A 27,801-nucleotide genomic window follows, 5' to 3' on the forward strand; every position below is an offset into this window, starting at 1 on the left:
TGCTTGTGATACAATTTTAGCTTTTTAGGCCTTTGGTTCTTTATTGTTATTATTTTTATTAATAATAAAATCATACATAGACACATAGTAATTAATCAAAAGTCAAATTGATTAAAATTTCATATGAAGAAACCATAATAATATTTACTAATAATTTATATATAGTTATAGTATTTAAATATATTTTTATTTGGGAGCATGTGGTAGCACATGATTCTTTCTAAGCTTACTTTTTCGGCATGCAAAAAAGGAGGTGAAAATGATATCATATAAATAAACATATATTCAAATCTTTTTTTTTTTTCATTATTAGACTATTAAAACAATCTTTTTCTAATATTACTTGACTTGTACCCAAAACCATATAGGAACTAACAATGACGGATCCAAAAATTTAAAAATGGGTTCAAAATTTTAATTTTATTCTCTTAAAAATAATAGGTATGCAAAATTTTAAATTTTTTCCCTTAACACATTAAATTAAATCTAAACATTTTCCCAAAATAATGGGATGCACTTGGTCCCTTTGGGACATAGTGCATTCGCCCTGAGAACTAAATTAATTTTTTTGAATTGTTTACTCTTATTACACTTTTAAATATAATTTTGCAATCAAAACATTGCTTTTCAACGGTAAGCAAGATTAAATGAATATCTAAAAAGAAAAAAAAAAGTCACATTTCAGCTTCATTTTACAATAAAGTTTAGAAACTTAGATCTAAATGGGAATTAAGAATTAAAAAAATCGATAAGGAGAAAGAACTAATTGAAAACATGAAGTATTGTTGAAGATAAGTAGTTTACATATAAAGAAAAGCTTGAGAAAAAATTATTGTGTAATGATCAACCTTGGTTTAATCTTTGAATATTATTTTTCTCACTTACATTTGATTTTGAAGAAATTTATCTATAAATATATATATGTTAGTTTTAATTTAAATATTATGTTAGGATCAAATTAAATAAGATTGAATGATTGAAATCGATAATTCGATTAGTTTGATGAGATATATATATATATATATATATATATATATATATATATATATATATATATATATATGAAGGTGGAACGAACAAATAAGAAAAATTGAAAATAAAAAATAAGTTAAAAACCATTAGGAAAATAAGGAATAAGAGAATTGCATTATTTTTGTGAATAAAATTAAGGATTTTTTTTTTCGGTTTAAATTGTTATTTGTAATCAATAAGAATAACTAGTTATGGGGACGTGATTATAAACCATTAGGTAAGCATGCTTCATGTCCCCGTCTGGACTATATTGTCTATCTTTGATATGTTGAATTAGAGTTGTGAATGAGGCAACGTATGCTCTGAGTTATTCAAATCACTACAGCAAAATATAGATTTAGCGGCGTTTTTAAGCGCCGCTAAAAGACTTGCAGCATAGAAAAAACGACGCAAAAAGCGCCGGCAATACCAGCACGCTAAAGTTTGCAGCGTTTGAAAACAAAAAATGCCGCAATAGGTCAAGATCTATAGCGGCGTTACGCCGCAAAGGGTCAAATCTATAGCGGCATTTTTTGGAACAAACACAACAAAAATGTTAGATCTATAGCGGCGTTTTTGGAACGAACGCCGCAAAAGTCAGATCTATAGCGGTGTTTTTTTAAACAAACGCCGCTAATTACCTTTCTTTAGCTAAGATTAGTTGATTTTGCATATTTCATTTCTGCTCTACATCACCTAAATTTAATATCATGTAGATTTATCTAATTAACAACACAAGTTATGCAAAAAAAGACCTAACAAAATAAATTTAAATTTATAAACATTAAAATTAAATGTAATGTAGTTTGACATTGTTCTCTAGAATTTAGTCTAGGTTCTTTCACCTTCAATTAAAAAAAATATTGTTCACTAGAATTTAGTCTTCATTGCTCCTTCTGGAGTTTTGATAATTCGAATGCATCTCTTGCTTATCTGTTCTATTGGATCAATTCCAGCAACTCTTCCTGCAGCGACAACATTGACATTATGTTGCACAAACTTTTCCTTTTGGAAGGTATTCTGGCAATATCTACAGTGCCAAGTACCAGTTGGAACGCGTGGTAGGGGTATACTGTAACACCGTTAACTCATATCCGACCCGAATACAAGTCTGATGTGTCACATTGACTTTTCAAACTTTGACTCTTAAAGAAAATCCCGGGAATTTTTAAAACTTTCATTAAAACGAAATACTTTAATTTACATAAGACCATAAAATACAAAATCGATCAGAGTATTCGTAATTAACACTTATTACATGCCAACATTCTATACATAACCAAGTACATACTTTGTCAATTACTTCTAATCTGATCTCTTAGTAGTATTGTTGTCCGTGCTACTTCTATTTCCACTTTTCCTGATTCTTGGTACCTACGTGTAAATCACTTACACGCTAAGTCATAGACTTAGTGAGGCAATAAATGAATATGCAACAATAAACTTATGAATGTTCATACTTACCATTGGATCATGACATTTCAATATGTATGTATCTATCACACGATAACATATAATGCACATACGAAACTTACCTTCTTGTATCACTTTCACTGTAAATCTGTATTTCAATTGTATTGCCCATGTATATTATTGAGAATAGAGGTATGTGAGTGCATTGAGGTTGTGCACTAATACTGTCACCACAGCTCGTATCAATTCCCTCATGGGGCACCGAACCTTAGTTCAGTATTCGTCCCGTAGGACTATTATCTATGTCCCGTAGGACCACTACATCCCGAAGGACTTCTCCTTAAGAACCACATACATAATACAATGGCTCCAATCAGTGTACTGAAGTACCACATATAGGTTCCACATAATTATATATATATGTCCCGAAGGACCACATAGAACCCTCGACTCTTGGCATGCCAACTATACCTATAGCTCTCATTTCGTATACTATGGGCATTATTCTTATATTTCATATGTTCATGTACTCATGTCATTTTTCTTGTGATCATGTAGCTCATGTCACTTCATATCATGTTCTCATATCACATGTCATATCACATATCATATCACATGAACATATATATATGTCTTGTGTATGTATCACAATAATTATCATGTATGCATGTTCACAACTCCTGAATTAAAAAAATCAACATAGGGATTAGACTTATCACAAGTCTTATTCCATTATAATATACATATAGTATGCACTCACCTTAGCTTTGCTTTGATTCGATTCTAATCCTTTGATCGTTCCAGAATAAGCTTACTTTTAGTATCTACATAATCGCACATGGATCTATATCAGTATTATAACTAATATACTCTAATGGTTCATTCTTTAGACTAAGAGAAAAGTCAATTTCATCTTTTAATGAAGGTATGCATCGATGCACTACTGATGCATCGGTGCATAAAAGGTATTCGATGTATTATTATTGCTGGGATGCATCGATGCACTCCTTATGCATCGATGCACCAATTGCATTCGATGTTTCATTATTAATGGGATGCATCGATGCACTACTTATGCATCGATGCATGAATTGCATTCGATGTTTTTATTTTAAAAGAATGCATCGATGCCCTACCAATGCATCGATACACCTTCAAACAATTTCTGGGTTTTAACCTTGATGCATTGATGCACTATGAATGTGCATCGATGCACTCTGCCCAGAATCCTCTTTTTGAACCCGAAAGTTCATTCATTTGGATTAAATCCTTCATGTTTAATCCCCTTTTTCATTCTTAACTCTAGTACACATCCTTAAACCAATTTATACTCATTTATTTCATCTTAAACCTTCAAATCCTATCCTTCATATGTAATTCAAGAATTACATCAATAATCCAACATGTTTGAATTCTGCTTTTAACACTTCGTATATCTTAACTAGATTGATGACAAGTCAAATATAACTTTCAATTCTAGTTATGAACTCCATTCCAAGATTTCATTTAAGAACTTCAAATCTTAAATCTCTCCTAACTCAATCATCCTTTGATGTTAAGATAACTTAAGCTTTCCTTAAGCTTAGTTATCATCTAATAATCAAAACCCAATATTAAATTTAACAAGAAACTCAATAATCATAAATCTTACCTTTGATTTGGTTCACACGCACAAGGAAGAAAGAAGAAGAAGATAACTCTGGAAGGCTTTGGTGTTCTCTTCTTTTCATCCCACTTGTACTCATATATATCCTTATCCCTTCTTTAATTAATTTTCCTTGCAAATGGCTCTTTTTCCCTTCCATTCCTTCTTCCTTTCAATTTAATCCTACACAATCATTTACATATAAATCTTTATACTATTCATTCATTCTATTTTAATCACCAAAATCTAAAACTTTCTAATTTAGTCACTAACCCGGTATTGAGGATGTTATAACTCTCCCCCTTAAGAAAATTCATCCTCGAATTTTTCATTATGCAAAGAGGTAGGGGTACTTAATCCTCATGTCCTCTTCACGTTCCCATATTGCTTCCTCTACTTTGTGATTCCTCCACAAGACCTTAACCAATGGAATAGTCTTGTTCCTTAGTTGTTTAACTTCGTGAGCTAATATTTGAACAGGTTCTTCCTCATAAGTTAAATCTGGTCGGACTTCAATTTCTTCAGGAGTCACAATGTGAGATGGATCAGATCTATATTTCCTAAGCATTGAGACATGAAAAACATTGTGTATCTTTTCCATTTCAGGTGGCAAAACTAACTGATATGCTACTGATCCTACCATCTTAGTAATCTCATAAGGTCCAATGAACCGAGGACTCAACTTTCCTTTACGTCCAAACCTCAATATTTTCTTCCACGGAGACACTTTCAAGAACACTTTATCTCCGACTTGAAATTCAATTTCTTTCCTTTTTAAATCAGCATACGATTTCTGTCTATCAGCTGCAGCTTTCAGATTATTTTGAATTACTTGAACTTTTTCTTCCGTATTCTGAATCAACTCAGGACCAATAACTTCTCGATCCTTAAGTTCATACCAGTTCAAGGGCGTACGACATCTTCTTCCGTATAGAGCTTCATAGGGAGCCATTTTGATGCTTGACTGATAACTATTGTTGTACGCAAATTCAGCAAGTGGTAAATACCTTTCCTACGATCCTTTGAATTCAATGATACAAGCTCTTAGCATATCCTCCAGAATTTGAATAGTTCGCTCGAATTAACCATCGGTTTAAGGATGAAACGATGTACTGAAGTTTAACCGAGTTCCCAATGCTCTATGTAATGACTTCCAAAATCGTGATGTGAATCTAGGATCTCGATCAGAAACTATGGAAATAGGTACACCATGCAATCGTATAATCTCTCTAATATACAACTCAGCATACCTATCCATGGAGAAATCAGTTCGTACTGGAATAAAATGGGCTGACTTAGTTAATCTATCCACGATTACCCAGATTGAATCATTTTTGTTCGGAGTTATAGGCAAACCCATCACAAAATCCATCGTTATGTTTTCCCATTTCCATTGAGGAATTGAAATCGATTGTAACAATCCTGACGGAACTTGATGTTCAGCTTTGACTTGTTGACAAGTCAAACACTTTGATACAAATTCCGAAATGTCTTTCTTCATTCCCGGCCACCAATATCGACTCTTAAGATCCATATACATTTTGTTCCCTCCCGGATGCATTGTCAATAGACTACAATGAGCTTCCGTTAACAAATCATTCTTTAATTCATCATCATCCGGAATTACTAATCTTTCTTGATAATACAAGTTCTCATCAGACTTAATCTCATAATCCGTACTCTCTCCATTCTTTATCTGTTGTATCCTCTTTAAACACTTTTCATCTTTAACTTGCAATTCTTTAATTCGATTTAGTCATACGGGCTTGACTGTCAGTTCTGCACAAATTGCACCATCTTCTCTTAACGATAATCTAGCATCAAGAGTTCGCAAAGCTGCAAATGTCTTTCGACTCAAGGCATCAGCTACCACATTTACCTTTCCAGGATGGAAATCAATCACCACATCATAATCCTTGAGAAATTCCACCCATCTTCTTTGTCTTAAATTCAACTCTTTCTGAGTCATCAAGTATTTTAAGCTCTTATGATCTGTATACAAGTAGCACTTTTCACCATACAAGTAGTGACGCCAGATCTTTAAAGCAAACACTACTGCCGCCATCTCTAGGTCGTGTGTTGGATAATTTTTCTCATGCGGTTTTAGTTGTCTCGAAGCATAGGCTACCACTTTGCCTTCTTGCATTAATACGCATCCCAAACCACTATGAGACGTATCACTATACACTATAAAGTTCTTTCCAGACTCGGGTTGAACTAACACTGGAGCTTCTGTAAGAATCTTCTTTAACGTTTCAAAACTCTCTTGACATTCTTGAGTCCAAACAAATTTTACTTCCATTTTCAACCGTTTAGTCATGGGTAATGCTATAATCGAAGAGTTTTTAACAAACATTCGATAATAACCAGCTAACCCCATAAAACTTCTAACTTCCGATACATTCTTTGGAACTTCCCACTCCATAATAGTTTTAATCTTTTGGGGATCCACTCGAACTCCTTCTGCAGAAATTACATGTCCAAGGAATGCTACTTCATTCAACCATAATTCACATTTAGAGAATTTAGCATAAAGCTTCTTGTCTCGTAAAATCTGTAAAACAATCTGTAAGTGTGAACTATGCTCTTCTTCTGACTTTGAATATATTAAAATATCATCAATAAACACCACAACAAACTGATCCAAATACGGTTGGAAAATTCTGTTCATTAAATCCATAAAAGCAGCTGGTGCATTCGTAACTCCAAACGGCATCACGATAAATTCATAATGACCATATCTTGTTCTAAACGCCATTTTCGAAATGTCTTTTTCTTGAATCTTTAATTGATGATAACCCGAACGTAGATCAATTTTTTAGAACACTGAAGCTTCCTTTAATTGATCAAATAAATTGTCGATTCAGGGAAGTGGATACTTGTTCTTGATGGTCACTTTATTGAGTTGTCTGTAATCGATACAAAGACGCATTGATCCATCTTTCTTCTTAACAAATAGAACTGGAGCTCCCCAAGGTGATACACTTGGTCTAATAAACCCTTTGTCCAATAACTTCTTTAATTGAATCTTTAATTCTTGTAATTCCTTTGGAGCCATTCTGTATGGTGCCATTGCAATGGGTGTTGTTCCTGGTATTATCTCAATCTGGAATTCTACCTCTCTGTCAGGAGGTAAACCTGGAAACTCTACAGGAAATATATCGAGAAACCCTCTGACTATAGGAATCTCTTCAATCCCTTTCTCCTTGGTTCTAACATCCCGTACATTAGCAATAAACCCTTGACATCCCTGTAGTAGTAACTTCTTTGCAGTCATCACTGAAATCACACTTGCTAATGGATTCCATCTTTCACTAAATACAATAACTTCTATTCCTTCGAAACTTCTCAATGTCACTCTTTTCAATCTACAATTGACATCAGCGTAATAACGATATAACCAATCCATCCCCAGTATCACTTCGAACTCATCAAAAGGTAATTCCATCATATTAGCAGGGAATTCAATTTCCTGAATCCGTATGGGACACCCTCGGCTCACCATATTTACCCGAGTACTGTGCCCTAATGGATTTGTCACTATTATTTCATTGCTAGTCGTTTCTAAAGGAATATTCAATTCTCTTACTAACGTACTAGTAATATATGAATATGTAGACCCGGATCAATCAATACAATAACACCTTTGTCAAACAATAGAAAGGTACCTGTTATAATATTTGGGTCATCACAATCCTCATTGGTCTTGAGGTTGTACACTCGAGCAGTGGAGTGTATCTCCTGTTGAGCAGAGGACTCTGACTGACTTCTTCCTCTACCTCTACCTCTTCCCCTTTGGGCTACAGAAACAGACCTCTCTGGTTGTACAGATTCACTGGTTAACATTGGATAATCCCGAACAAAATGCCCAATGTTCCCACATCTAAAGCAGACTCCAGAAATCATCCGACATATCCCTGAATGATTCTTTCCACAATGTGGGCATTGTCTGGCTTGACTCTGATTAGTTCTCCCAGCTCCAGATTCCACTGACTGAGTTTGTCTACCTCTCATTTGATTTGATCCTCTAGCGGAGGATGCCACTGATTCTGATCTAACCTGGGGTCGAAAACCAGTATCTTTGCCCCTTTTTGATGGCGCGGAACTCGAAGAAGCACCCGATCTTTTGACTGTCTAAGCCCTTGAATTTTCAAACCTCTCGTTCTGAGCTCTTTCCAGAGCCTTGGCACGGTTAACTACTTCTTGAAATGATGATAAATTCAAGACAATCAATATTTCCTTTAACCGAGGACGTAAACCCTCTACGAACCACTCACAAGCATCATTTTTAGTAGAAATTAGCTCAGCAGCAAAGCGACTCAACTTATTGAATTCACACTCGTACTCATATACAGTGTGATTCCATTGCTTCAAATTCATGAATTCTTGCTTCATTTGACGAACAAATTGATCTCCAATGCACTTATGCTTGAATTCTTCTAAAAATAATGACCAAGTTACTTGGGCATTAGATATCCTCAATGTAACATTGGTCCACCAGATCCTTGCTTATCCTCTCAACAAGGAAATTACTCCATCCAGCTTCTCAGTATCATAACAATAAAGTCCCGTAAGCATGACTTTCATGTCATTAAGCCAAAGGTCCGCAATAACAGGACCTTCATTGGCTTCCCCTCTAAACTCTAGAGCTCCTAATCCCTTCAACTCTTTCGCAACATTCATTTTTGGAGTTGAAGTAACAGGAGGTTGGAAACGCGTCAATACTGCGTCTAACGTTCTAAAGAATATATCTTGATCATTTACAGGCACTCCAGAGGGTGTCTGTTCTTCACTCTGCCTGGCCAGGGCAGGTGAATTACTACTTTCAGTGGGTCTATCATCTCCCGCTTCATTCCTAGAACTACCTTGTCTGGACATCTATAAAAATACAACCATATAGTTCTATTAGCAAAACATCATACTTACTATTCCATCAGATCAGAAGTTTCCACTATTTTGTTGGCATGTATACCTTATAAGACACTCTAGACTTCGGTTTATGCCGAGAATCGACTAAACCGTAGCTCTGATACCATTAAATGTAACACCCTTAACTCATATCCGACCCGAATACAAGTCTGAGGTGTCACATTGACTTTTCAAACTTTGACTCTTAAAGAAAATCCCGGGAATTTTTAAAACTTTCATTAAAATGAAATACTTTAATTTACATAAGACCATAAAATACAAAATCGATCAGAGTATTCGTAATTAACACTTATTACATGCCAACATTTTATACATAACCAATTACATACTTTGTCAATTACTTCTGATCTGATCTCTTAGTAGTATTGCTGTCCGTGCTACTTCTATTTCCATTTTTCCTGATTCTTGGTACCTACGTGTAAATCACTTACACACTAAGTCATAGACTTAGTGAGGCAATAAATGAATATGAAACAATAAACTTATGAATGTTCATACTTACCATTGGATCATGAAATTTCAATATGTATGTATCTATCGCACGATAACATATAATGCACATACGAAACTTACCTTATTGTATCACTTTCACTGTAAATCTGTATTTCAATTGTATTGCCCATGTATATTATTGAGAATAGAGGTATGTGAGTGCATTGAGGTTGTGCACTAATGCTGTCACCACAGCTCGTATCAATTCCCTCATGGGGCACCGAACCTTAGTTCAGTATTCGTCCCGTATGTAACATCCCAAAATACGGGTTAGTGACCAAAATTGTAAAATTTCAGAATATGGTGATTAAAGTAGAATAGTTTAATAGTTTAATGATTTGTTCGGAAATATTTCCTAAAAGTTTATAGTAATAATCCAAGAAATTAAAGGGCAAAATGGTCATTAGACTTGAAATTATAATTAAATGATATATATATATATGGATAAGGATGGGAGATTTTGTCCAGAAATCTCTTCTCTCTTTTCTTCTTCATTTTCTCTTCTCCACGTGTGAAGCCAAGCAAAGGTAAGTTTTCTCTTGAGCTGATTATGTGCTGAAATTTAAGTTTAGTTTTGATTATTAGATGCTAAGTAAGATTAAGGAAGGATTAATTTGCTTTAAAACAACAAAATGAAGAGTTTATGAGGATTTAAAGATTTGAAGTTTTTGAATGAAATATCGAAATAAAGTTTATATTGAGAATTGGAAGTTGAATTTGACTTGTCATCAAGTCAATTAAGGGATAGGAAGTGTTAGAATAAGAATTTGAACATGTTGCAAAACTAGTATAATTTTTGCAATTACATAGGAATGACTAGATTTGAAGTTAAAGAAGTGATTAGCGAATAGAAATAAGTTTAAGTATGTGTATTAAAGTTAAGAGTATTAAAGGAAGTGAAATAGGAAGGTTTAAGCTAAAATAATGTGATTTTCGAGCTCAAAATGAGATTTCTGGGCTAGGCGAATCGGTACCCATTCAAGGGGAATCGATTCCCCATCAAACGAATATGAATTCCAGAATGTTAGAGGGGAATCGATACCCCCAGGGGGGGAACCGATTCCCCCATAATAAAAAAAAAAGAGAAGAAAGAAGAGAGACTAAACTATTAATCTCTTAAATTGGTAGGATATTAGAGGTTAATTTCAAGACTTGGGCATCTGATAATCATCTTGAAAATTATGCTTATGTAGATATTGAACGTGACTTTGCTTCAAAGTAAACGAAGGGTTAAAATTGATTCAATTCAAACAAGGCTAAGGTGAGTGCATGTGCATAACAGGATTATGTTAGTATATTCAGTTTTAGAACTGCGATAAGTCTAGATTTAATATCTTGATACATGATTCATTCAATATTATTAAATATGATAGGAATTCATACCGTATACATTATGGGATATACTATGCAGATTGTGGTAAGTTTATGTTCCAGATTAGAGCTTATATATGAATGAGTTACGAGATATCTATATTAAGTATATGAAGTGTGTGTGCTGTGTTTGTTATGGTTTATATGTATGAATGAGCATATGTATTGACATGTTACCATATATATATATTATATGAGTTGTGTAAATATGTAGATAAATGTGTTAAATATGTGAAATAGTTAAAATGTTTGATATGATTTCATAAGAATATGAAATAAGAAGTATGAAAAGGACATAAGAAAGAATATGAAATAAGAAGTATGAAATGGACATAAGAAAGAATATGAAATATACAGAATATGAATATGAAATCATATGAGGGATGACATATATGTATGTATGTATGTAATGGTTATATGAACATGTATAGGTAATAAGATGATCATATGAACATGTGATAAAGAGCTATAGAAAAAGAAAAATGTGATATGATGTATGAATATGTAATAAGGTAAAAGACAATGCCATGATATGAGTTATGAGAACTGTAAGTATAGTTGGTATGCCAAGAGTCAAAGAACTACCTATGTCTTTCGAGACATATGGACAGTATACCTATGTTCTAAGGAACATAGGGATAGTTACCGAGGATCTTTATGACCTCTGGACAGTTACCGAGGATCTTTATGACCTCTGGACAGTTACCGAGGATCTTTATGACCTCTGGACAGTTACCGAGGATCTTTATGACCTCTGGACAGTTACCGAGGATCTTTATGACCTCTGGACAGTTACCGAGGATCTTTATGACCTCTGGACAGTTACCGAGGATCTTTATGACCTCTGGATAGTTACCGAGGATCTTTATGACCTCTGGATAGGTCCTTCGGAAAAATTCATGGAGCTGTGGGAACAGCATACGTGTGCACAATCTCATAATACTCGTATACCTTGGGTTCTCAATAGTGTATATTGGCTCATATGTGGTATAATAAATGATGGTATGATAGTATAATTGTGTTTGGATAGTAGACGACATGTTTATATTTTAATAATTCTTTATTATGTAATTATGCCTCACTAAGTCTATGACTTAGCGTGTAAGTGTTTTTACACGTAGGTTTCGAAGAGCAGGAGAATCAAGAATAGGAAATTGCAGATCAACCTATCTCTACTCAGCGATCAGATCAGAAGTAAAGTCACAGTAGGTATTTTGTAGTATGTAGTGTGTTGGCATGTATGAACAGTGTTAGTTCAAATGCTCTGATTAGTTTTGTCTTGTCTTGGTAAACTCGTGTGCAGTGACAATGTTATTTTAATAAAAGTTTTAAATTTCATTGGTTTTCGTTAAAAGATTAAAGTTTGAAAAGTCAATGTGACACCTCAGACTTGTATCCGGGTCGGATACGGGTTGAGGGTGTTACACCGTAGGATTATTATCTATGTCCCATAGGACCACTACATCCCGAAGGACTTCTTCTTAAGAACCACATACATAATACAATGGCTCCAATCAGTGTACCGAAGTACCACATATAGGTTCCACATAATTATATATATGTCCCGAATGACCACATAGAACCCTCGACTCTTGGCATGCCAACTATACCTATAGCTCTCATTTCGTATACTATGAGCATTATTCTTATATTTCATATGTTCATGTACTCATGTCATTTTTCTTGTGATCATGTATCTCATGTCACTTCATATCATGTTCTCATATCACATGTCATATCACATATTATATCACATGAACATATATATATATCTTATGCATGTATCACAATAATTATCATGTATGCATGTTCACAACTACTGTATTAAAAAAATCAACATAGGAATTAGACTTATCACAAGTCTTATTCCATTATAATATACATATAGTATGCACTCACCTTAGCTTTGCTTTGATTCGATTCTAATCCTTTGATCGTTCCGGAATAAGCTTACTTTTAGTATCTACATAATCGCACATGGATCTATATCAGTATTATAACTAATATATTCTAATGGTTCATTCTTTAGACTAAGATAAAAGTCAATTTCATCTTTTAATGAAGGTATGCATCGATGCACTACTGATGCATCGGTGCATAAAAGGTATTCGATGTATTATTATTGTTGGGATGCATCGATGCACTCCTTATGCATCGATGCACCAATTGTATTTGATGTTTCATTATTAATGGGATGCATCGATGCACTACTTATGCATCTATGCATGAATTGCATTCGATGTTTTTATTTTAAAAGAATGCATCGATGCACTACCAATGCATCGATACACCTTCAAACAATTTCTGGGTTTTAACCTTGATGCATCGATGCACTATGAATGTGCATCGATGCACTATGAATGTGCATCGATGCACTCTGCCCAGAATCCTCTTTTTGAACCCGAAAGTTCATTCATTTGGAATAAATCCTTCATGTTTAATCTCTTTTTTCATTCTTAACTCTAGTACACATCCTTAAACCAATTTATACTCATTTATTTCATCTTAAACCTTCAAATCCTATCATTCATATGTAATTCAAGAATTACATCAATAATCCAACATGTTTGAATTCCGCTTTTAACACTTCGTATATCTTAACTAGATTGATGACAAGTCAAATATAACTTTCAATTCTAGTTATGAACTCCATTCCAAGATTTTATTTAAGAACTTCAAATCTTAAATCTCTCCTAACTCAATCATCCTTTGATGTTAAGATAACTTAAGCTTTCCTTAAGCTTAGTTATCATCTAATAATCAAAACCCAATATTAAATTTAACAAGAAACTCAATAATCAGAAATCTTACCTTTGCTTTGGTTCACACGCACAAGGAAGAAAGAAGAAGAAGATAACTCTGGAAGGCTTTGGTGTTCTCTTCTTTTCATCCCACTTGTACTCATATATATCCTTATCCCTTCTTTAATTAATTTTCCTTGCAAATGGCTCTTTTGCCCTTCCATTCCTTCTTCCTTTCAATTCAATCCTACACAATCATTTACATATAAATCTTTATACTATTCATTCATTCTATTTTAATCACCAAAATATGAAACTTTCTAATTTAGTCACTAACCCGGTATTGAGGATATTACATATACACTCTGCAACCATTAAAAAGAGCATGAGCCCAACACGAATCCGTACTGATTACAAACTAACAACTAAAGTGACATTTGCGTGGTAGGGATATTTCATAATCTGTTTGTATGGAGAAAGCAAGAAAACTACATTTCCTAAAATTCCATTGGTTCAAAATACGTGTAATGAAAAATGTTGCAAAATGCACAAATCATTCTAAATGACGAAAAGCACAAGGAGATCATAACTATGTAAAAATATGTCCCAAAAAGGGTACAAGATAGTAACTAACTCTCAACTCTCCAAATTAAGTTCAGTCGAAAGTCAAAGAGATAGGGTAAAGGGGAAAGGAAGAAAAAACACTCCTGAAACCAAAAGCAAGTTATGTTCACACATAAATCACTCCATAGAATTATTGCATCCACAAATAATCAATTTCACTTTGCAATAAAAATATCATTAAACACATTGGTAATTAAACAACTGGAAAATGACATTAGAAAACTATTTTGCCTTCAGTTAAGAAATGCATTATGGCCAACCAAGAGCAAAAGGCAAAAGATTCTATGTAAGACTAGTTACAATTTCACAAAATTTAGAAGTTCATGAGGGGAAAAACCAAATAAGTTTAGAATTTAGAATATGGTTTGGCATTCCTTAAAAAAGAGAGACAACATTGGAAGTCAATTAGATGAGAGTTACTTTCTTTACTGTCATTGCTTAAATGCATCCAACACATCAATTATTATACAAACAAGTGAATCCTGAAAAGCTATCGATGAAGGAAAACCCAGTAATAAAGTTGAAAACTAACCTACGTGAAAAGCCCTCGGACATGTATCAATTATTATACCCCATTTGATGTGTAAATGTTTTGAAAACTGTAAACAAAGGAAATGTCAAAATAACACTCATGTTTATATATACATACACTAAATGAACCAACTCATTATTATAACAATTACAAGATAAAAAAGACCAAAAACAACGAGGTTTTGACAACTAAGACTGAGCAAAAACTTACAGCTTGCGACGACTAGAAAAACCAGCATGAGCTTCAAACTGTGAGGGGCTTATCTGTGCTCTTATAAAACAACAAAAACAAAAAATCAGAGAATTTAAATGCAATAAAGTCATTGGGAAAACGAAGAGAAAAGGGTACCTCTGAATTGCAGCATGTGCATAATATTCCAAATCCCCTTTTATAGCCAACAAGCATTTTCTGTAACATATCAAATAACCACTTAGTAGACATAGTTGAAATAGATAAATCTTACGTTTAAGCATATTCACACAAACCTTTCCGCAAACAGAATAGCCTAATTCAGTCCCGTCTGGCAACCCATCTTCCTCAAATACCAATTTATGCATCCTCATATCCCTTCAAAAGCAGTATGAAGGTGATTAATTCATATATAGTATCAACAAAAAGATAATGCCAAACGTGACCACCTCATCTATAATCAGCAGAGTGAATATCAAATGTGTAAACACAATACATAAACTCAAAACTAAACTTACTTTCTAGTTACTCTACCCTGACTCTTAGCTTGTGATGAATTGCATTTTAAAGCACTCATTGGAGACTTTGGAAACACAGTTGGCTTGGGTGATCTGAAGTAAACCCAAAAAGAAAACAAAAATAAAATAAGCGGGTGAAAGAGTTAAACTTCAACAGAAATATCTTATCTTTATTCATGCAGATAAGAGAAAAATGATACTAACAAGCAAGTCAATGCAATGTGGAGACTATCTCTTTGCATTTAAATCTAAAAGCTAGCATGCAAATTTCATAAGCAGCAAATATAACTTCCAATCCACATTCATACAAATTTACTACTCTTTTATCGGGAATAATCATAAACCCCCTCAATACTCATAAATTTGATGAAAATTTGCATCTGCATTGCAAAAACACAAGATGCCAGAGCCCTTGATTATTCCCCGAAGGCCATTACTCCCTGAAGCTCTTGTAATGAAAACATTACTACAAAAACAACTCGAAAGGGTTCAATGCACGTACAATTATGTATGTAAAAATGAAATACTAGTGCTTTTCGCATAACGAAAACCCAGTGCTCTGACAGTGAAAAAAATCCTTGAAAATCAAATTTTACCCAAAAATGAGAACCACTAAAGAAATTTGAAAAATTATTTTTTGGGGGTTAGAGGAAGACGATAACGTTAGGGCTTAGTTGACGTTTTAGAAAGTAAAAAATGAAATGAACAAAGAAGACGATAGAATATAATAGAATAGACATTTCGATTATGCTTTCTCAAGTACCATAAATCTTCAAGTAAAATAAACTAAATAGGGTTTTCGAATACAAGCTTTTCAAAAACAAAAACAAAATCCTGAAGAGCAAAGAGCGCCATTGGTTCAACATCTTGGTGTTGGTGCGTGGAGCGATGGTAATATGCTCGGCCTTTTGCTCACAATCAGTCAACTTGAAATCCTGTGAGTTTTCCGAATTCGCTGGACCCGTCTCATCTCTAACCAATACAACTTGCAAATTTGGCACAATACATGCTTCTCTCCCAAAGACAAAATATCAGCAGATAGTAACATAAAACAAAAAAAAAACCATAAAAATGAAGTAAAAATTATAATCGTTAGAAAAAGGAGAAACCATAACAATAACAAGAACAAAAACACTGAACGAACCGATCGATTTTCCTCCAAAGTTTAAATTGAACATATCGAACCCACGTGAAATCAAATAAACTAAGAACAAAATTAGGGCCACGAAATGATTTAAAAAGAGTGCAAGTAAAGGAAAGGCAGAAACCTAAGTTTTCTAGAGTAAAAAAGAAACAAAGAGAAAGTTCGAGCAAGAGAATGAAAAAATAGGTGAAGTGGGAAAAATAGGTAAAGTGAGAAAAATGAAAAAGGGTTAAAGGGGTGTGGGATTTAAAAATTGTAAATTTACGGCGTTTGTAAACAAAAATGCCACTAAAGTACGAGTCTATAGAGGCGTTTGTTCTAAAAACGCCACTAAAACAAGACTCTATAGTGGCATTTTTTACAAAAACGCCACTAAAGTTATGAGTCTTTAACGGCGTTTGCATACAAACGCCACTAAAGTACGAGTCTATAGCGGCGTTTATTCAAAAAATGCCACTAAAGTACTAGTCTATAACGGCATTTTTATAAAAACGCCACTAAAGTACAGTCTTTGGCGGCGTTTGTATAAAAACACCACTAAAGTACTAGTCTATAGCGGTGTTTAATATAAAAACGCCACTAAAGTACGAGTCTATAGCGGTGTTTGTATAAAAACGCCACTAAAGTACTAGTCTTTAGCGGCGTTCTAAAAACGTCACTAAAGTACATTTTTTAGCGGCATTTATATAAAAATACCACTAAAGTTCAAGTGTTTTGCGGCGTTTGTTCTAAAAACGCCGCTAAAAATGCCACTATAAACCCATTTTGCTGTAGTGAATTTGACTTCGGTCAACACTTAAATTGAATGACCTCGACTTGAGCTTAAACTCGACTCATGTTATTAACATGACAAAGCGAACTACTTGATATCTGACTCGAAAAACTTGCAAACAACTCAAAAAAATAATTTACTAAATTAAACTATTAATAATATTAACATTTATATGCATTCTTAAATATAATATAACATTTTCATGCACTTAAGGTTCAACTTCAAGTTTGAGCTTTAATCGACCTAAGTCTGAGAATGTTTCAAATTTAAATTTTTTCGAGCTCGAGTCGAGTTTCAAATTTTTATTTCGAGTTCAAGTCGAGCTTGACAATTTTAAGCTCGTGATGTTTCGTCTGGGGTATCAAGTAGCTCGTGAGCTTTCGAGTCGAGCTTAAATTTTTTATTTCGAGTTCAAGTCAAGCTTAACAATTTAAGCTCGCGAACTTACGAGTAAAGTTTAATTTTAATATTTTTTAGTCGAATAAAACTCAACAATACTCGAAGTCAACTCGACTCGTTTACAACCCATATTCAACCTGTAATACTTGATCTAGATATTATTGAACGAGAATGATTATCATAATAAAAACTAAAATGAATTTGAAAATGATTTGTTAAAAGATGTTTATATAGTTATTTACTAGCTAGGGAAACTAAGGGGTTGTTTGTTTACTTCAGAATGATTAAGCGTTGAATGATTCAAATGCTGAATAATTCAAAGGCTCTATATGAATTAGCTCTGAATGTGACATGTTGTTTGATAACGGCTCTGAATCTTTCAGAATGTACTTCTGTGCTAAATCATTAAGTAATGTTTTGCTGAATCAGTCAGCACTGAATCATTCAGAGGTGCGAAACAAACGCGCTGAATGCTGAAAGCGCTGAATGATTCCATTAAGAGGCAAACAAACAGCCCCTAAGTCTCTAAATTCGAATTTCCTCCATCAAGCACCAAAATTGAATTTTAGGTTCTATTAAAGTCCAGTTTTATCATAATTAAAAAAATACCAACTCTAATTTTTTTAACAATGTGGTTTCTTCAAGAAGGACCAAATCTCTTTTTGAGGGTTAATTTGAGGTTTGAAACAAGGTACAGAGTCTGTTAATAGGATTCGTAAAATTCAGTCGATTTTAGGTAGCCCCGTTTGATGTGACTTCGTAAAGACACTTTTAATTAAAAATTCAATTTTAATCGTAAAATCAATGATAAATAAATAAATAAAATTAAACTAAAAACAATAATTTCAGATCAACTCTAAAATTTAAAAATTTTAACTTTTTTCATTTTTAACCATGATTTTAACAATTTTTGTATAAATTAACACATCTAGTTGATTGATAAGTTGTTTATTTTTGTTCCGTCATATTTTTTAGATATAAACTGTAAGAACATTCCATTTCCTTTCCATAGAGTTTTCCCTTTCTCTCACATCTAAGTAGGATTAGAATTGGATTTAGAATTTATCGACAAATAAATTGTTTTTATAAAATTGAACTCGTCAAGTGACATTAGCAATAAAAAGAAATATTGATCTTTGTCTGCGTTATCAATAGATTAAGAAATTTTAAATAAATATTATCTTATAATCACTTCAAATTATTAAAAAAATAATAATTTAAAAAAAATTAAAATCAAATGATATATTTCATGACTGACAAAAATATTAGAAAATATGAGGAAAACAATTTATGCCATGTAAGGCGCTATAAAATTACTTTCTGATTTAGTGCAGATATTATAGTGGGAAGTTCCGCTGTGAGAAGGTTAAAAAATGGCTAAAAAAATGTGTGATTGGTTAAACAAGTGATCAGTTAAAGTCTATACCGTAAATGTTATATGATTTAACCGGAAATATAAAATAGGCGTTATCTATTACATTAAAATACTTACCAATTTTTTAAGGTTGTTAATAATGTAAACGGTAAAAAATAGGCACTACCTATTACATTAAAATACCTACTGGTTTTTTGAAAATTGCTAATAATGTAAACGGTACAAAAAAAATAGGCACTACCTATTATATTAAAATACCTACCGATTTTTTTGAAGGTTGCTAATAATGTAAACGGTAAAAAAATAGGTGCTACCTATTACATTAAACTATCTACCGGATATGTTGAAAGTATCGATTCCATTTAAATAAGTATCGATACTTTTAGAATTGAAAAGAAAAACAGTAATAGCGCCTATAAAGTATCGATACTTTATAAAAATGTATCGATATATAACAATATAACATGTAAAAATATGACAAAACCGGTAAAGAGCTACCATATATGTTAAAAGTATCGATACTTTATAAAAATGTATCGATACATAACAATATAACAGGTAAAAATATGACAAAACCAGTTTCATTATGACAAAACAGGTAAAGAGCTACCGGATATGTTAAAAGTATCGATACTTTTTGTACATATATCGATACTTTGTTGAAAGTTATGTAATTTATGTTTTAAAATTTTTTAATAGTGCTTCATGTTTTCCACCTAAAATATTAATTTAATAATTTTATTTACACAAAAAATTATTTGATTGTTTAGATATTTTATAAAATATTATTTAAAATTTAAATTTAACTATTTTAACCAAAGATAATAATAAATATGTAATATCTATGTTTATTATTTTTAATTTAATAATAATATATATCGTAACATAAAAATAAATCATTAGACGCGTATAATTACTAAATTAATATCTTAAAACTCACTCAAAAGATAGCCCTAAATTAATATTTTCCACAGTGAAATAAGTATGAACACTTATATATATGTATCAATACCTACCGATAACAAAAGTTTACCGGTTACCAAATTTTTTAATAGTTTTTCATGTTTTCTATCTACAACATTATGAGTCTGTCAACATAATAAGTAACGCTTTACCGAATTTATTAATTATCTTATTAATTTTTCGGTCACGTAGTTTTTAGCCGTATATTAGTCCGCCTTTTTTTAGACAACCCTTATTATAGTACATGTCGAAAGACCTAGTGTATTTAAACTCTCTATTTCTACTAACAAGCTCCCTGTATATTGCAGTTATCTTTGTGGATTCTTGGCTCTATCAACTAATGTTCTGATTCAACTATCAAAATCTGTCGGTCACCGATTAAAAATTAATTTTCTTTTACGATCATATAAGCTTGGTATCAGATGTCATGAGCCAAATTCAAAGTTGTGAAATTCGATGGTCAGGGTAACTTCGGATTATGGCAAACAAGGGTGAAGGATCTGTTGGCGCGGCAAGGGATCTTGAAGGCTTTGCGACCTACAAAGTTGGCGTTGATGGAGGAGGAAGATTGGGAAGAATTACAGCAGCGAGTGGCATGAACCATACGATTATATTTGGCGGACGAGGTCATGTATCACGTCATATATCTATCGTCTCCAGATGAAATTCGGAAGAAGTTGGAAAGTTAATTTATGTCCAAATCCTTAACGACTAAATTGTATCTAAAGCAGCGGCTGTATGGGCTGAAGATGCAGGATGATCATGATTTAGCGCAACACGTGAATGTCTTCAATCAAATCGTTTCTGATTTGGCTCGGCTTGATGTGAAAATTGAGGATGAAGACAAAGCGATGATTCTGTTTTGTTCGTTACCTCCCTCTTACGAACACATGGTGACTACTCTTACATATGGGAAAGAGACTATCAAAGTTAAGGAGATTACTGCAGCCTTTTTGGCTCAAAACCAGCGAAAGTAGAATGCAGAGGAAAACTCTCAAGCTGATAGCTTATATGTCAAGGGTAATCGAGACCGTGGACGGAAGCCAGAGAAGGCAGGGTCTGGGAAGCGGAATTTTCAGATCCAAATCTAGGGATAAGAAGACAATTCATTGTTACAAGTGCAAGGAGGCGAGACATATGAAGCGAGATTGTCCGAAGTTGAAAACGCAGACTGATGAGAAGCGTGATGACTCATCCAAGTCTGTGAATGTGGTCGAGGATGACAATTATGATTGCAGTGAGGGTGATGCTCTCTATTTCAACGACTCAATTGACATATGCTTGGATTTTTGATTCTAGATGTTCCTATCACATCACACCAAATAGGGAATGGTTTTCGACATACAAGTCGGTTAATTCTGGTTCTGTGTATTTAGGTGATGATCGATGTTGCAATATTGTTGGTATTGGTGATATCAGAAGTAAGATGTATGATGGTTCTGTTCGAACATTGTGTGGTGTTTGGCATATCCTAGATTTAAAGAAGAATTTGATTTCTTTGGGCACTTTGCACAAGAATGGTTTTATCCCTAAGGCTGATGAGGATAAGGAAACCATTCGGATTGTTAAAGGAGTTTTGTTTGTGATGAAAGGAAAGATGACTGCATGGAATATTTACAGATTGCTAGGGAGTACCGTTGTAGGTGTTCTGTTGAGTCCTGTGATGATACTACCAAACTATGGCATATGCATCTTGCTCATCTTAGTAAACGTGGTATGGCTTAATTACATAAAAGAAATATGTTGCATGGTGTTAAAAGTTGTAAGCTCGATTTTTGTAAGTATTGTGTTCTTGGTAAACAGACTAAAGTTCGTTTCAAGACTGGGAAGCACACAACTGAAGGGATTCTTGATTATATGCATTCTGATGTATGGGGCCCTTCTATGACATTGTCTTTAGGTGGATCTAGGTATCATGTTACTTTTATTGATGATTTTTCACGAAAAGTTTGGGTGTATTTTTTGAAACATAAGTATGACATTTTTGAGAAGTTTAAGTTGTGGAAAGCTGAGGTAGAAAAACAAACAGGACGAAAAATCAAGTGTTTGCGGTTTGACAATGGTACGGAGTACACATATTCAGAGTTTCTAAACTTCTGTAAGGAGCATGGGATTAAGAGACATTTTACAGTGCACAAGACACCACAACAGAATGGTGTTGCGGAACGGATGAACAGGTCGTTGAATGAAAGAGCCAGATGTTTGCGGTTGAATGCGTGGCTTCCCAAACACTTCTGGGTTGAGGCTGTTAACATGGTGTGTTATCTTATCAATAAATCGCCAAGGGCATCATTGGCTGGGAAAGTTACAGAAGATGTATAGACTGGTCATGATGTTACTTTTGATCACTTACGGATTTTTGGTTGTCTTGCTTATGTGCATGTACCTGCTGATGAGAGATCCAAACTTGATGCAAAATCGAAGGAGTGTATTTTTCTGGGTTAAAAGAAAGGTGTCAAAGGATTCAAGTTCTGGGATCCAGTTGCGAAGAAAATTATGATCAGTAGAGATGTTGTTTTTGATGAACAACCCATGTTGAAGCTGAAGAAAGACACGATAGTGGTGGATTTCGAGCAGTTTCCAGTTGAGAAAATAAAAACTTCTCAACCGAATTCTGGTGGTTCTGCTACGGTTGATTTGCAGGATTACAGTCTCGCCAGAGACAGGGTGAGACGGACGAATATAAAGCCTCCGAAGAGATTGGATTTTGAAGACTTGGTCTATTTTGCACTTACTGTTAGCAGTGATGATCCCGTTACTTTTCATGATGTTGTTACTAGTCATGAAAAAGACAAGTGGATGTCTGCCATAGTTGAGGAGATTGAGTCTTTGAATCACAATCATACATGGGAGTTTGTTCATCTTCCTGAGGGTAAAAAGCCTATTGGTTGCAAATGGGTGTATAAGAAGAAACCAACAGTAACAGAAAAAGAGGGGGACAAGTTCAAGGCTCGTTTGGTAGCAAAGGGTTTTTCACAGCAGAAAGAAGTTGATTATGATGAAAATTTTTCTCCTGTGGTCAGGCACACTTCAATACGAGCAACACTTGCATTGGTGGCTAGTTGGGATTTGCATTTAGAGCATATGGATGTTAAAACTTCTTTTTTGCATGGTGATTTAGAGGAGCATATCTACATGCAGCAGCTTGAAGCTTTCACTCAACATGGAAACGATCATTTAGTTTGCAGATTGAATAAATCTTTGTACGGGTTGAAACAATATCTGAGACAATGGTACAAATGGTTTGACTCCTATATGATCAAGATTAGCTACAAGCGATGTACGTATGATTGTCGTGTCTATGTTAAGAGCCTTGATGATGGTTCTTTTATTTTTCTGTTACTGTATGTTGATGATATGTTAATTGCTGCGAAGAACATGGAAGATGTTATCGGTTTGAAACTTTATTGAGTCAGGAATTTGATATGAAAGATTTAGGTGCTACAAAGAAAATTCTTGGAATGGAAATTTGTAGGACAGAGACTCAAGGAAACTATGGTTATCTCAATGGGGTTATGTTGAGAAAATGCTATAAAGGTTTGCGATGAGCAGCACAAAACCAGTGAGCACTCCATTGGTGAATCACTTTAAGCTCTCATCAGAACAGTGTCTTAAGACAGACAAGGAAGCTGAAGGTATGGCAAAGGTTCTGTATTCTAATGTTGTTGGCTGCTTGATGTATGTAATGGTATGTACTCGCCCTGATTTAGCTCATGTTGTTAGTCAAGTTTGTAAGTACATGTCTAAACCTGGTAAGTTACATTGAGAAGTAGTCAAGTGGATCTTTAGGTACTTAGATGGTACTGTAGGACATGGAATTGTTTTTGGTAGTCAGCGGGATAATCCTTTGGTTGTAAGATATGTGGATTCAGACTATGCGGGTGACTTGGATAATAGAAGATCTACGACAGGGTATGTCTTTACTCTTGGTGGAGGGCCTATTTGTTGGAAGTCTACTATTCAATCTATTGTGGCATTATCTAGAACTGAAGCTGAATACATGGCAGCGACTGAAGCTACAAAAGAAGTTTTATGGCTTACTACTTTAGTGAAGGAGTTGGGTGTTTAGCAAAGTGGAGTTCAGTTGCTTTGTGACAATCAAAGTACTATTCACTTGGCTAAGAATCAGATATATCGTGCTAGAACTAAGCATATTGATGTAAGGTTTCACAAGATCAGAGAGTTGGTTGCATCTGGAGATATTTTATTTCAGAAGGTATATACTGATGAGAATGCCGCTGATATGTTCACCAAGCTAGTTACGAAATACAAGTTCATGCATTGCTTGGACTTGTTGAGTGTTTCGAGTTGTTAAAGAAGTAAGGTAGCCCAACCCATATTGAATGTTTCCTAAGGGGTATGATATTCGCCAAGATGGAGATTTGTTAGGTATGACTCATAAATATACCGAGAAAGTCTCGTAGTGGGGATTACGATTATGTGGGTTGAGGGTGCGGGGGTTGTGGTCCCGCGGTATGATACATGGTTATTTTTGTAAACATGTACCAGAGTTTATTTATTATAAAATAAGATGTAACCTAAACCTATGAGACATTGAATTGAATGAAAAACTAGCGCCGCCTAAGGCACCGAGGACGTAAGCACATTGCTGAACCTCGTTAAAATTCTTGTGTTCTTTCTATTTTATTTACCCGATTATTCAAGAAAGCTTAACAGATTGTCAAGCAATCCTCTATTGTAATTGTCAAAAACATCAAATACTTGGATCAGACTTCAAATTCTCAACCTAATTTTCCCCTACTTTATTCATTTTACCCTCATAGAACAAATTTTCAATACCTTATATAATTATTTTAGACTTGCACCCCAATAATTTTACCATTATGGCAATACTTGATGATTTTAGTTTTTTATTTTCAATGTATACAAGGTTCTAATATCTTTTTAACAGCTAATAACTTGATATAATGTCTCTGTTTAAGATTTCATGTTACAAAAAAAAAACAGAAAGGAGCTAAAATCTTTTATTTGTCGGAAGAGATAACATGTCATTTCGAGTAGACAATAGGGACATTAAAGTAATGTTAGCTGGTGAAATATAAATTGGTTAAAATATCAAGAAGACCATTACACTATTTTGTTTACATTAAATAAATCCTTGTACTTTTATTATTCTCGAGTAATCTCTTATCCTTTTATTATTTTCTTAAATAAGTCATCTTTTAAAATGAAATATTGATTTATTCGGCGTTTTTCTCAAAATATCACCTATACCCTATATATTTTCATGTCAGGCACCCTTCAAACTATTTTTTTCGATCTAACACCCTTTGCAGTAAGGCGCCCCTGCAGCGCGCTTTACGTTGATCTGGCGCCACGTGGGGTATAGCGCGGGGCAAGGGCCGCGTTTTACCTTTAAATCTGACACGCGTCAGAAAGACGCACCCCCTGCGCCGCGCCTTAGGTTTAATTACCCACCTGCCCCGACCATTCACACCCCACTCCCTCCCTATAAATACCCCATTCTCAATCACTTTCATCACACCAAATTCTCTCAACTTCTCTCAAATACTCTTATATTCTATTTTAACTGTTTAAGGTATATTTTATTATATTTAATATGTAACACCCCAACCCGTATCCGACCCGAATAGAGTCTGAGATGTCACATTGACTTTTCAAAACCTTTTTCTTACAAAATATCAAGACATTTGAACTCTTTTTAAGAAAATACGATAATATATTGTTGAATCATGTTTGTTATAACCAATTTAAGAAAATATACGTTTTATGAACAATAGTGAACAATACCCCCGAATGTTAAAATTTCCAGATTATAATAGGGGAATCGATTCCCCTACTACAGAGAATCGATACCCTGATACAGTACTGCTACAGTACTTCTGTAAAATACGTATAAATTTATAAAAATCTTAGTTTTCACCCGTATAAAATTTTCATTTACAAATACACCTTTAAAACATTAAAAAATTCAATCATATGATTTTACAAAACCGATTAGAACATATTGAATTTAATCATTTATTTACATGCCAACCACTATCCTTATTACAAAATACATACTATACGTTTCTTTTCTGATATGATCTTTGGAAAGGAGAAACTGACATGTCTTACATAATTTTTACCAATCTTCCTATTCTCGGAACCTACGCGTGAAACAATCACACGCTAAGTCGTTGACTTAGTGAGGCATATAAAACATAATTATATGCTAACTGTAACTTCTGTAATGCATGAACATTGATATTACCTTATTATACCAAAGCATATATTCTTTTATGTAATATATACATACATGCACATATCATGTAACATAACATTATTAACATGCTTATCATTTCTCATTTTTATCATCACTAATTTCTTTATATACCATATCAGCATATAATGTAAACTCTAAATCACACCATTACATAAATAATTACTAATCTCATATAACAAATACATTTCACTTAAGAATACACACAGTATCACATATGAATCTTTTAAATACTTTTGATGTCTTTTATAGGCCCATGTACATTACTGAGAACTCAAGGTATGTGAGTACTGTGAGGTTGTGCACTATGCTTTCACTACAGCTCGTATAAATTTGCACCGTAGTGCCACGTAGATTTTGCACCGAAGTGCCGCGTAGAAATGCACCGTAGTGCATATAAGATTGTCCATAAGGACCACATATAAATTCCTTAAGAATCATATACATATACCAATGATCAAGTAGGTGTCTCAAAAGACCTCATTCATGTTCCAAAGAATACATATACGTCCCGAAGGACCACGTAGAATTTGTCCCGAAGGATCACGTAAACCCTCTACTCTTGGCATGCCAACTATACCTCTAGATCTCATGACACATAACATGGGCATTACCTTTCATATTTATTACATATTCATATCGGCACATAGTTCACTTACACGTAGAACATTTTTATATGATTCATATTCACATGTCACATAGCTTATATCTTGTTCTTATGTCTTCTCATAGATATATATTCTTTCTCACGTAGTCACATAGATCCATATCATATAACATATATCACATGTGCATGTAATCATATAAATCGTATCATATAACTTATATTATATCTCATGTGTTCATGAAAACATGCATGTTATATTTTGTTCACATATGTTCATATATACATCATATAATTCTTTCCTATAGTTCATATTTTATTTTCACATATGACATATCCTATAAATCACATAGTACATATAAACACATATCAGTTCATATAATCAAGTATTCATACATTTCATGTCATTCACATCCTTATAATCAATACTCCATACACTATAACTATTGGAAATAGACTTATCACAAGTCCAATTCCTTATAATCCTATAAAATAAAAGGCACTCATAAGAATCATATAAATTATATAACATTTTAGGAGTCACTTCTTACCATAGTAACTCCGTCACTGGCTCATCGCAAGCCAATGTTTTTCGATCGCATAAGTACAATTAAATTGCACTCACCTTAGCCTTGCTTTGATTCGATCCTAATTCTTTAATTGTTTCGAAACTTGTTTAGGCTCAAATCTTTGCCTAGCTTCCACAGGGAGGAGGAATAAGAAAGGAAGAAGAAGATGAAATGTTTATCTCCCACGTTTTTATCTCCTATTAAAGGGGATAAAAATATCTTTAATGTCAATTGACCATTTTACCATTTAATTCCTTGAATAATTA

General features: G+C 33.7%; 1 long non-coding RNA gene across 1 annotated transcript; it reads right to left on the reverse strand.

The window, feature by feature from the left end:
• Nucleotides 1-1,911: 1,911 nt before the first annotated feature.
• On the reverse strand, nt 1,912-14,787 carry LOC120113500. The gene is made up of 3 exons (XR_005515311.1): nt 14,763-14,787; nt 6,198-6,205; nt 1,912-2,083 (listed from the first exon to the last, which is right to left on the reverse strand). It is a non-coding gene; the product is annotated as an uncharacterized LOC120113500 (long non-coding RNA).
• Between the last annotated feature and the right edge of the window lie 13,014 nt (nt 14,788-27,801).

Source organism: Hibiscus syriacus, unplaced genomic scaffold, assembly GCF_006381635.1.
Source record: "Hibiscus syriacus cultivar Baekdansim isolate YM2019G1 unplaced genomic scaffold, ASM638163v2 tig00110209_pilon, whole genome shotgun sequence".
Taxonomy (NCBI): Eukaryota; Viridiplantae; Streptophyta; class Magnoliopsida; order Malvales; family Malvaceae; genus Hibiscus; species Hibiscus syriacus.